The 10,585-nt window shown below is 45.3% G+C and overlaps 1 long non-coding RNA gene across 1 annotated transcript; it reads left to right on the forward strand.

The window, feature by feature from the left end:
- Positions 1 to 1,233: 1,233 nt before the first annotated feature.
- On the forward strand, positions 1,234 to 10,328 carry LOC139625200 (uncharacterized). Its single transcript, XR_011691858.1, has 3 exons — positions 1,234 to 9,481; positions 9,558 to 9,782; positions 10,085 to 10,328. It is a non-coding gene; the product is annotated as an uncharacterized lncRNA (long non-coding RNA).
- The last annotated feature ends 257 nt before the right edge of the window (positions 10,329 to 10,585 follow it).

Here is a 10,585-nt window from a genome sequence, read left to right on the forward strand (position 1 = left end):
AACATTTATGAAACACATTTATTTACACTTTGCTACAGTCTATGATCTATCCCATCGGTGTTGCATGAGCTTGCAGTGCAGGTGTGAGCAGTGATTCTCTGTTTCTACCTGTCCATCAACTTGATGCACACCAGTCCCTGTACTGGTCACAGCTCACAAACCCTGAAGGCAGTCAGAGGAAATCTCTTTACGTCTGGGCAAGTTTTGTATCACCTTGTCTGAATGTGTGACGTCAACCTCAAACAGACCAGAGATCAGCTCTAGCTTCTGTCAGAGAGCTGATGTGTAAAGTAAGAATGGACTATTGGGAATTTAAGACCAGATTAAATATTAAAATGTTTGAGTCGGGATTAGAAATTCAGTTGTGTGTGTGACACAGAGAAGGAGAAAGGACTCATGGGAAGTTTTCTGAATTTCTGTCTGTTTGATAAATTAGGATGCTCATCCTTTGGGAGTTCCAGCAACTTCATCCAGTGTCACATTACATTATTTTCCCTCTTTACAATTAGCATTCAGTTGGGTGTTATTAGTGTGTCTGTGTGGGGCTCAGCCGCCCTGTGGCAGAGTCAGGGGGGACTGAGCACACAGTGTGGGTCACTGCCAGAGACACTTGCTGACTGTATGAGGGGACTTGGCGTGATGATGTCTGTGGTGCAGTGTCGTCCTCTAAGGCTCACCTCTAAAATGGAGCACCACTGTTCTCAGACAACACATTTCGCTTACCTGCTGTCAAACACCAGAGACTGAGGCCTTTGCTGATAACTTAGTAAAAAAAAGTGTACTGGTGATGTGAGAGATGGAGATCGAAGCCACTCTGTTGTTGTTGGACCGGCCTGTCACAGATAAAGGCATTTTGTCCCTAGAGCTGTGCAGCTGAGCCCATGACGCCTGTCTGTAGGCCTCGGGACCAGTCTATTTTTAAAGGCTGATAGTGTGCACCAACTGACACCACACCAGAGTCACCCCCATGCTTCCCCTTACTTACCCTCTCTCATCCTTTACCAATGGCAAATTTAGATATGGGTGACATGGGCATTTGCCCAGGATGGCATCTTGTCGGAGAGCAACACAGGCTCTCGCAAAAACCCCTCAAAAAACATTATATTTGTGTAATCAGTTTTCTATCACTCATTTGCACACCCAATCAATGATATTCAATTCAATTCAATTTTATTTGTATAACGCCAAATCATAATATACATTATCTCAAGGCACTTTACAGGGTTTGGCCGAGACCTTACTGTCACTGTGTGGTTCAGATCAGGCACCCTTTCTAGTTGGTGCAGGCTTCTGCGTGCTGGGAAGGTCTCCTCTCTCCAGTGGCAGTTCTGGGTTGAATGGTGCACTGGGCAAACACCTCCTTCAGCCCAGCCTCCAGCACCCAGCTACAACTAAAGACACGCAAACTTTTTATTCAAAAAATTATCATAACTTTTAAAAACTACACAAACAGAACAAAATACACAATCATAATAAATAGCAGTTATGTACAATCAAAAAAACAATAATAAAGTAACAAGAATAGACAAGAAATAGTATACATTACTAAACTGCACAAATCCTTCATCCTACAAATAGATAAACACACTGAAGAGGACCTGATTATTACACTATTGCATCACTTTGTAACAAAATTACATACAATCATAAATTAACAAGAACAAATACTCTCTTTATATCTAAAGCAGCCTTAGTCTTCATTTTAGGGGCTGAAAACTCGGAGTGGACGGAGGAATAAAAGGCCTTAAAAACAGATGCAGCTGGAGATGAGGCTGATGAGACCTCAGTTCATGAACCTTACAACACAGTGAGGATTTGTCACCTCTCACATTACACACAGCCATTTGATCCATTGTTCATATAGGAAATATTTATTATTGTGGCCTTAAGAAAACAATAATATACTGGCATATATTTGTGTTGTAACACATTATTAACTGGAGATTTTGTCAATATTACTTTACTTAGTAGCATAGAAACTTTTAAGAGATGTGGCTTTATCTTGCGGTTTTCATTACAAAACATTCAAAGTTCGACATCATGGCTGCAAGAATACTTCCTGCTTTTGCATTTTAAATAGAGAGGGCACTTGTGTCACATGTCCAAGTGTCTAAAATATTATTTCATTTAGGTTTGACTACCTCTCCTTGTTAGAGCAAGTGTTTGGATTTGAATTTTTCAGGTTGAATTTTGTTTGGATTTCATACACCGGACCGGATTTGATCTTTTAGAGAAACTTCAGGATATTTCTGTGAATGCTGTTCAGTATTAGACCAATCGGAATTAAGACCTAAATAGACCTTAACTTTAGATTTATTGAAGTCATTATAATGCTAGTATCTATTTATTCAGTTGCTTCTAAAATTAAAAATCCTACAGCTATTTCTTGCGTCCACACTCACACACCTTGGTTACTACTCTAATTTATTTTTGCAGCTTAAATGTTAAAATGAATTTGTAGTTAGCATCTGCATGGAATCCTGCAGAATGTGTGATGTGATGTATTTCACCTTTTACCTTTTTTCCTTCTATTGATCAGATCTGCCTCAAACACACCGGCAGACAGTTTGGTTTACAGACAGAACAGGGAAACAGAAGCCCCTTTTCCACTGGTCAGAAAACCTGCTAAGACCTTCTCACATCAGCTTTTGTGGGCAGTGGAAAAGGGAACAATCTGCATTCACACCTGGGTCAAACAACTCTGCAGTGGGCGTGGGTATTTATCGAATTGGCACTGATGTAAACACCCGGGTGAACATGCTAATTTTCACCTGTAATGTCTTTCAGAGCACTCACACTGTAAACACACCTGTCACCTGTCCAGCATGGTGCTGTAAAATCAGAGACACATAGCTACAGTGCACTCCATGATGAAAGAGTTACCTGCAGCCCTGAAATGAAAACACACAATCACCGATCCAAGTGTCTCAAACGGAGGCCCTGACACTTTTACAGGAGCACCGACTGAGGATGGATCAGGATGAGACTGATAACGGCAATGATGCCATCCTGTCCCTGCCTCAGGTGCTGTCTCCATCCCTCTTTGCTGGCTGGTCACATTTGACCGATTAAACCTGGTTTACTCTGCCAGTCTCTGCATGCCAGCAACTCCTGAGGTCAGGATCAGCATACTGATGATTTTAGCTGCTGCCAGACCTGCATTTTCAAACAGATCAATTAGCATCAATTAGCAGCCCTACTGAACACAGGGGCAAATGTGAGACTGACATTGTTGCTGAATTCAACAGGTTCACAGGGTCCTGTGGCAGCTTGTAAAACTGTATTTGTGTTGGAACTACTTTCCACAGAGAATAAATTTTCTAGTGGCTGTTTCTAGTGTTGTAGGTTGTTTAGTAATTGTACTTCCTGTGTAACATAGAAGGAGAGTGTCAGTCAGGAAGCTGGACAGGAGACCTGGATACGGCGCCACTCAGACTTGCAGCCAGTTTTGCCAGTGGTACTGCAGTGAAAAATCCCCTGCAGCCTGAAAAGCATTTTCATTTACAAGAGACACCTGTAAGACTGTTGATGGGACCTCCCACTATAAACACAGCCAATTATTTCTCTTTATGCTGTATATTTTTTATCCCCAATGCACTGTAAAACCCAATAAGTTAATTTAACTTTTTGTTTAAATTGTTTAAACTGATTTCATTGAAAATCTTCAGTTGTGTGCCACTGAACATAGAATTTATCATCAATAATCACTGGTCCGTGGTTTACTGAGCTGATCACAGATGGTTTGCTGTTACCACTTTCTACCTTGATAGTTCTGCTGGTTAACTTAGCAATGATTCACTAACTTATAAATAGTTAGTTATTTCATTAAATTAAACTTATTTAGTGACCGTGAAGTTTTGTCTGTGAAGATGTGTAATTAACATGATTTTAAGAGACCAGCATGCATGTGGTTTTGTTGATGTGTGACATTCTTTAAAGGTGCATTGTTTTATCTATCGTCAAAACCTAGTACATGTCCGGACCATGCCTACCGCATTCGAGCCCGAGAGCCACTGGGGCGTTCTGAGACAAACTATCTCACACAGAGCTCAGTCTCCGTCTGGATCCACAGTAGTTTAGTCTTTATTTACCTCAACTCCAGAACCTCACATACTCTTATCAGAGGCAGCTCTTTATGTCTGACTTCTCTGTTTGGTCTGTAGAGCTCATTGGCTCTAGAAGTGTCTAGATCTAGAGCCAATGAGCTGAGTTGGCAACACTGCAGCTGTAAACCACCAACCACAAAGAACCTGATGGACCCAGAAACTCCAACTAAGTGATGAGGCACTTGGCACTGGAGATATTATCACTCAGTCAGTTAGTGAGGTTATTGGGTTGGCCCCGCTACTGCGGTCTAGCCAAAAAAAACTTGGTTTCCTCTGAGGCTTTTAGATATGGCTCTGCTTGAGATGGTAAATAGACCTAAAAATCTTTGGTCAAATCTCTGTTTGAAAAGTCAAGAATGAACCTTCAAGATAAAACATAGCATTCTTCCCACATAAGAAATACAGGAAATGTTTGTCTAGTTATTGAGAGCCCCAACTGAACAGATGAATGAGTTCCTACACAAACTTACAAAACATCAACAGAAAGTTAATGGAGGAGATGTCATGCTGCTCCCTGATAGATCAACAGATCTCATTAAAGCCATGACAAATAAAGCTCTATCAGAAAGCTGTTCTGTAGAGCTGTGAGCTTCCAGCACATAACAGAGTCACTTCTACTCCAGGGAGCACTCACTGAGTCATGTTATTTTTGCAGCTGCACTCCTCAAAATGACATTTTGTGTTTTGCAAGCTCTGAGACAGTGAACTTTCTCAGTGCATCAACAATTACGTAACCATTCAGATGAAAAGGTATTGTAGCTGCTGAATGAGTCTGCTGCAGCAGCACTGAACACATGAGGAAATGATTGTAATGATGCATGTTCCAGCTGAAGCACAACGTCGTTCTGACAGGAATAGACTGCAGTGAGAGTGGATGAATGAGGGTGGAGAAACAACCTTGTTCTCCTGAATACATATTGAGATTGTTCCTCTGCTCCTGTTCTTCAGGAGAAAATAATTAACTACCCTGCAGCCATCTCAAACAAATACAGCTACTTAAGAGAATCCCACTGTTAATAAACAGGCTCTGTCATTTTACATGCAATAAAAGCTTCTTCTGTCTTTGTCTTTTAATCTAAACAAAGACAGGACATAAGCCTCTAAGCATGTTTGTCTCATTACCATGAGTAAAGTATGAAACTGAACGACACACTGCGTTTTCAAACTGATGACATCAGACTGAAAACCATAACCATATCTTCTTGCTCCATCTTCTCTCACACCTGAGCTGCTTCTGCATTCTCTGTTTGATTTCAAGTTCTCACATGCTAAGGTCAAAGGTCAGCTGAGCTGTAACATAAGTTTTCCCATGGATTCTAATGAGCCCCCTCTCAATCTGCATCACTCTCTATTCTCATGTCTCTCTGGCTGCAGTGAAAAACTTTAACTTTGTAAATATTCACATTTTAGAAGAAGCTTGAACAGCCAATAACAGGCTTATGGTAATTATAAAGAATATAAGTATCATATGGTAAAGAGCAGGCTGGTACAGGGTCGACCTCAGAGAACCACGACCCTGTGTTGTATGATCCTGTTACGGCCATAGTGTCGTGTTGCATGTTTTTTGTCTGCTGCCCCTCCAGGTACCGCCCTCCTGCGCCAAGTGGATGAGCGCACCAGTGTCCCATTGCTCATTAGAGTGGTATAAAGGCTGGGAGTGGAGGTGTGGGTCAGACGACAGCATGAGGCTGTGTGTGAGCTAGCGAGTGGTGACGGCTCTGATCATTGTTATCGGCCAGTGGGCCAGTTTTTGTGTGTGCACCAGATACTGTCTGCGTGTTACTCCCTGTGGCTGGGAGGGTGTTCTCTGTTTCAACTTACCGTTTCCTGTTTTTCCTGCCCTTTCTTTCTTTTCCAGGTTCTACCGGCTTCGCCCGTTATCCGGAGCTCGCTTTGTGTTGCCGTGAAGGGTTTTTTGGTTAACTTATTTAATTTATAATAAATTGCCTTATTTGTGACCCTACATTTGTTTCCTAGTTATTTCTTCTCCCCGGTTTTATTTAACATTGTTATTCCCCACTCCCCTGGACCACTTGGGGACGTAACATTTGGGGGCTCGTCCGGGATCGAGAAGGATCAGGAGGCTTGTGTTTGATCCAAGTAAGCTGTTTCTTGTGTGTGCTTTAGTCTCTGGTGGCTACCGCGGTAATTGGGCGGCTTCCTCAGTTAGGCTGGTGAGTGTCCAGCTGGGCTGCTTCAGTCCTTCCGACGGGCACTCTCTTTGTTATTTTGCCTTTCTTGTTTTTGGAGTAATCCTGGGTGGGGAAGCAGTTCTCCGACGGGGGCAGGCAGTTCAGGGCTCCAGTCGCTGAAGTTCAGCCTTTAAATCGCCTCGAGCCCGGCACACTCCAGAAGACAGGTAGGCGAAATGTGTGTGAGGCAGGTCCTGAGGAAGTTGTTCACTTGTTGTGTTTGCCACATGTACTGAAACTGTTGATTGTAGCACTCTGAGTATGGCAACCTTTGTGTTGAGTGAGTTTGCGGCCAACCCCACACTGAGTCAGCTTGATAAACTCAGGAAAAGCAACTTGCGTGAGGTTGCGGAGATTTATGGAGTTCCGGTGTCTAGCGCTCTCGTTAAAAGCGAGCTTAAGGCAGCTCTCATAGTCGGTTTGGTGAAGAAGGGGGTTTTTGCTGGTATCTCCAGGATTGGAGGCCACTGCATCTCTGGGCGAGGTTTGCCCTGACCGTCCGGTGGAAGAGACGATTGAGCAGCATCTTGTTGGCTTCGCACCCGGTGTGCAACATGGTGAGGCGGAGGATAAGCCGCTAACCATGCCGCGGTTTGACCCATTCTCCGTGGAGTCATCTCCTGGCTCTCGGGTGGATGCCCGGCTGAAGGTGCGTTTGGCTCGTCTCCGCCTAGAGGAGAGGGAGCGTGAGTTTCAACTACGGAGGGAGCTGGAGTTAAAGAAGCTGGAGGCGGAAACGGCCATTAAGATGCGCCAGCTAGAGCTGCTAAGGGTTGCTGGTGTGTCAGCTGCAGCTCCTTCTGATGACGCACGGTTGTCATTGGGTTTTTGATGTGAGTAAGAACATCTCCTTGGTTCCGGTATTCCGTGAGTCAGAGTTGGAGTCATATTTTGGCGCGTTTGAGCGCATTGCTGTGGCTTTGCAGTGGCCAAAAGATGTGTGGGCAATTTTGTTGCAGTGTAGATTGACGGATTGGGCTCAGGAGGCTTGTTCTTCATTGTCAGTGGAGGATAGCTTGGTCTATGAGACACTTAAAGGCGCGATCTTACAAGCATATGAATTGGTGCCGGAAGCATACAGACAGCGTTTTAGGGATCTTAAAAAAACATCTAGTCACTCCTATACCGACTTCGCCAGGGAAAAGGTGATCCTTTTTGACCAGTGGTGCACAGCGTGTAAAGTGGACGACACGACCTCAATGCGTGAGCTAGTGCTATTGGAAGATTTTAAGAACTGTGTTCCTGAGCGGACTGCAGTCTACCTGAATGAACAAAAAGTGACTACTCTGCAGCAAGCCGCTACCCTTGCAGATGAGTTTGCCCTCACACATAAGAGTGGTTTTGTGAGGTGAGACCCCTCCATCAATGAGTCGTCTCGAAGGACCGTTGATAAGCCTGTTCCACGCGTTAATGTTGTGTCCTCAGGTCCCAAGGAGGAGAAACTGTGTTTCTTTTGCCATAAGCCCGGCCATCTGGTTGCAGACTGTGAAGCACTTAAGCGCATACAGCAGGCTCCAAAGCAGCTCAAGGGTGTTGGGCTGGTCAAAACAGTGTTCCCTGTTGGCCAGACCACCACATTGAAGGAGCCTGATGCCTGTTTTAATCCTTTTATCTTCACTGGTTTTGTGTCACTCACAGGAAAGGCTGAGGATCAGCGGGCTGTCACCATATTGCGAGACACTGGGGGCTCCCAGTCTCTTATTCACTCCTGCCTCTTAGTGGTGAATCTGCCTGTGCTGCTAGTGCTGTGGTGAGAAGTATTGAGATGGTTTTTTTTTGCCTGCGCCCCTACATCGTATCCATATCCAGTCTGCTCTGGTCTCTGGTTTCTTCCTGGTGGCCGTCCACTCATGTTTCCCAGTGGATGGTGTTGACTTCATCATGGGAAATGACATAGCTGGGGGTGAAGTCTATCCTGTCCCTGAAGTGGTTGATGTCCCCATCCCTGAGTCTGAGCAGGATGACCTAGCCCAGAGTCACCCTGAGGTATTTGCAGTTAGTGTTCTGACAAGGGCTCAGGCCCGTAACCAGTCTCAGGACGTTGCTCTGTCTGATTCTCTTCTGGCTTCTGTTTTATCAGAGGATAGGTTGCCGCTTGATGGTGACTTGGTTAAGTGCTCCACAGGGGAACCTGAAGATAAAGCAGCAACTGTTGCTGCACTGGTGAGGTCACTGTTGCTGACGCGTGGCACGCTCATTGAGGCTCAGAAGAATGATCCATCTTTGGCCAAATGTTTCGCCGCTGCTGCTGGGAGTGTTAGTGAGTGTAACAAGAGTCAATCATTCATAGTTGATGATGGAGTGCTAATGAGAAAGTGGAACCCCCATTCAGGTGGTGCAGTTGGTGAGGACTGGGGACTGCTGTATCAGATAGTGGTTCCAGTTGGGTGTTGGCAGCATGTGTTAGAGCTGGCCCATGAGCATGCTTGGTCAGGTCATTTGGGTGTCACTAAGACCTACGATCATATTCTAAAGCATTTCTTTTGGCCGGGGATGAAGTCTGATGTGGTATGATTTTGTCAAACTTGCAGTACCTGCCAGGTTGTGGGTAAACCAAACCAGGTAGTCCCTCCGGCCCCTCTACACCCTGTTTCTGCTGTTGGTGAGCCTTTCGAGCATGTCATTGTAGACTGTGTTGGTCCACTGCCAAGAACAAAATCAGGCAACCAGTTCCTGCTGACAGTAATGTGTGTCTCCACTCGTTTTCCTGAAGCAGTTCCCCTACGTAAGATCACCTCACCAGCCGTCACTAAGGCCTTGACCTTCGGACTACCTAAGGTTGTGCAAACTGACCAAGGAACCAATTTTTTGTCAAGGACTTTTAAACAAACTTTGCAAGCATTAGGTGTGTCTCATTCAGTATCCAGTGCCTACCATCCAGAGTCACAAGGTGCACTTGAACGCTGGCATCAGACCCTAAAGTCAATGTTGAAGAAATACTGTTATGACACAGGGGGAGACTGGGATGAAGGGCTGCCTTTTGTTCTCTTTGCCATACGCGATGCAAATGTAGCAGGACACAGTCCTTGGCCCTGTGACGTCATTTAGAAGGCGGCCCCAGCCAATTGCGGTGGGTGAATGCCGCATAAAAGGCGGGCATAGAACACCTGTCTGTCGTGTGCTTGCCGGAGGCTAGGCTCCGTCATTTCCTGGCGTCCGTCACTTCCGCCCCTCTGGTAGCAGGTGAGCTGTTGGCCGCGGCTGCACTTCTCTCCACGTTGTCCCATCCAGTGCTAATTTTAGTTATTTTGCGTTACAGAGGCTCGCTTGGGTGTTGCTGCTGGCTGCATGCTGCTCACCGTTGCTCACCGCTTCTTACCGCTCTGTACGTCGCTCGCTGCTCGCTGCTGGTAGGTGAGCTTTCTGTCTCACGTGTCTTCCCCTGTGGTGTTGCACCTGTAGCGAATTGTGTTTGTTTACAGGTTGCTCGTGTATAGCGCCGACCCTCCTCTCCATGCCGTGTGGGCCGGGACTGCCTGACCGGGTAAGGATGTCCATGTAGCGGTGGTTAATCCACCGCTGAACCACTGCTGCTTTGTCTCACTGGAGCTTCCTGGCGGTCAGACACCACTTGCTGCAGACTGAGTGCTGCCTATTACTACTTCGCTGTTTGCCTGAGTGCCCACTGTCGCCACGGAGTAAGCAAATTGGTTTGCTATTGTGCCTAATTATTATAGATTTTGTACATTTAAGTTCTTTATTCATTTCTTTTCTTTTTGCTATTGGTTATTATTTTTGTTTTCTTTTGTTCCTAAACTGTCTCTCTCTGGTCTCCCCCCCCTTCAGGTGCTGAGCCTACGGTGGTGGCTTGGTGTCCGGTGGTGGTGCCCCTCATTTGTGCTGTGTCTCCACTGGTTTGATTTTTCACTTTATTCTTATTTTGTTGCACGTGTGGTGTTCCTGGTATCCCCTTTTTGTTGACCCATCCGTCACTGGTAGGCCTCAGCCCTGATTGCCCCCCCTTTTAACTTCCCCAGTGAATGATTTCATTTAAACCAGAGTTTTAAACAAATTGATTGTGATGAATAAAATAATAATATTTTGTACCTTTGAACTGCCGTCTCTGCCTCGCTTTGTTAGCATGGATGTCGATGACTGGTGCCTGTTGACGTGCTGCGGTAAGCGTATTGTGTCACTTCCGGTTGTTGGTGGTGTTGTGTTTGTTGCTGCTCTCCCTGAATTCAGCTGATCCTAGTTGTATCTTTGTATACAACCGCTAATTATCTGTTGTACTGTCGAACTTCTGTTCGATCACTCTTAGCTCTCTCCTTCTCTTCGTGAGATTCT

The sequence above is a fragment of the Trachinotus anak genome, unplaced genomic scaffold (assembly GCF_046630095.1).
Source record: "Trachinotus anak isolate AG129_WGS33_773 ecotype Australia unplaced genomic scaffold, CSIRO_AGI_Tana_v1 ptg000001l, whole genome shotgun sequence".
In the NCBI taxonomy this organism is placed as follows: Eukaryota; Metazoa; Chordata; class Actinopteri; order Carangiformes; family Carangidae; genus Trachinotus; species Trachinotus anak.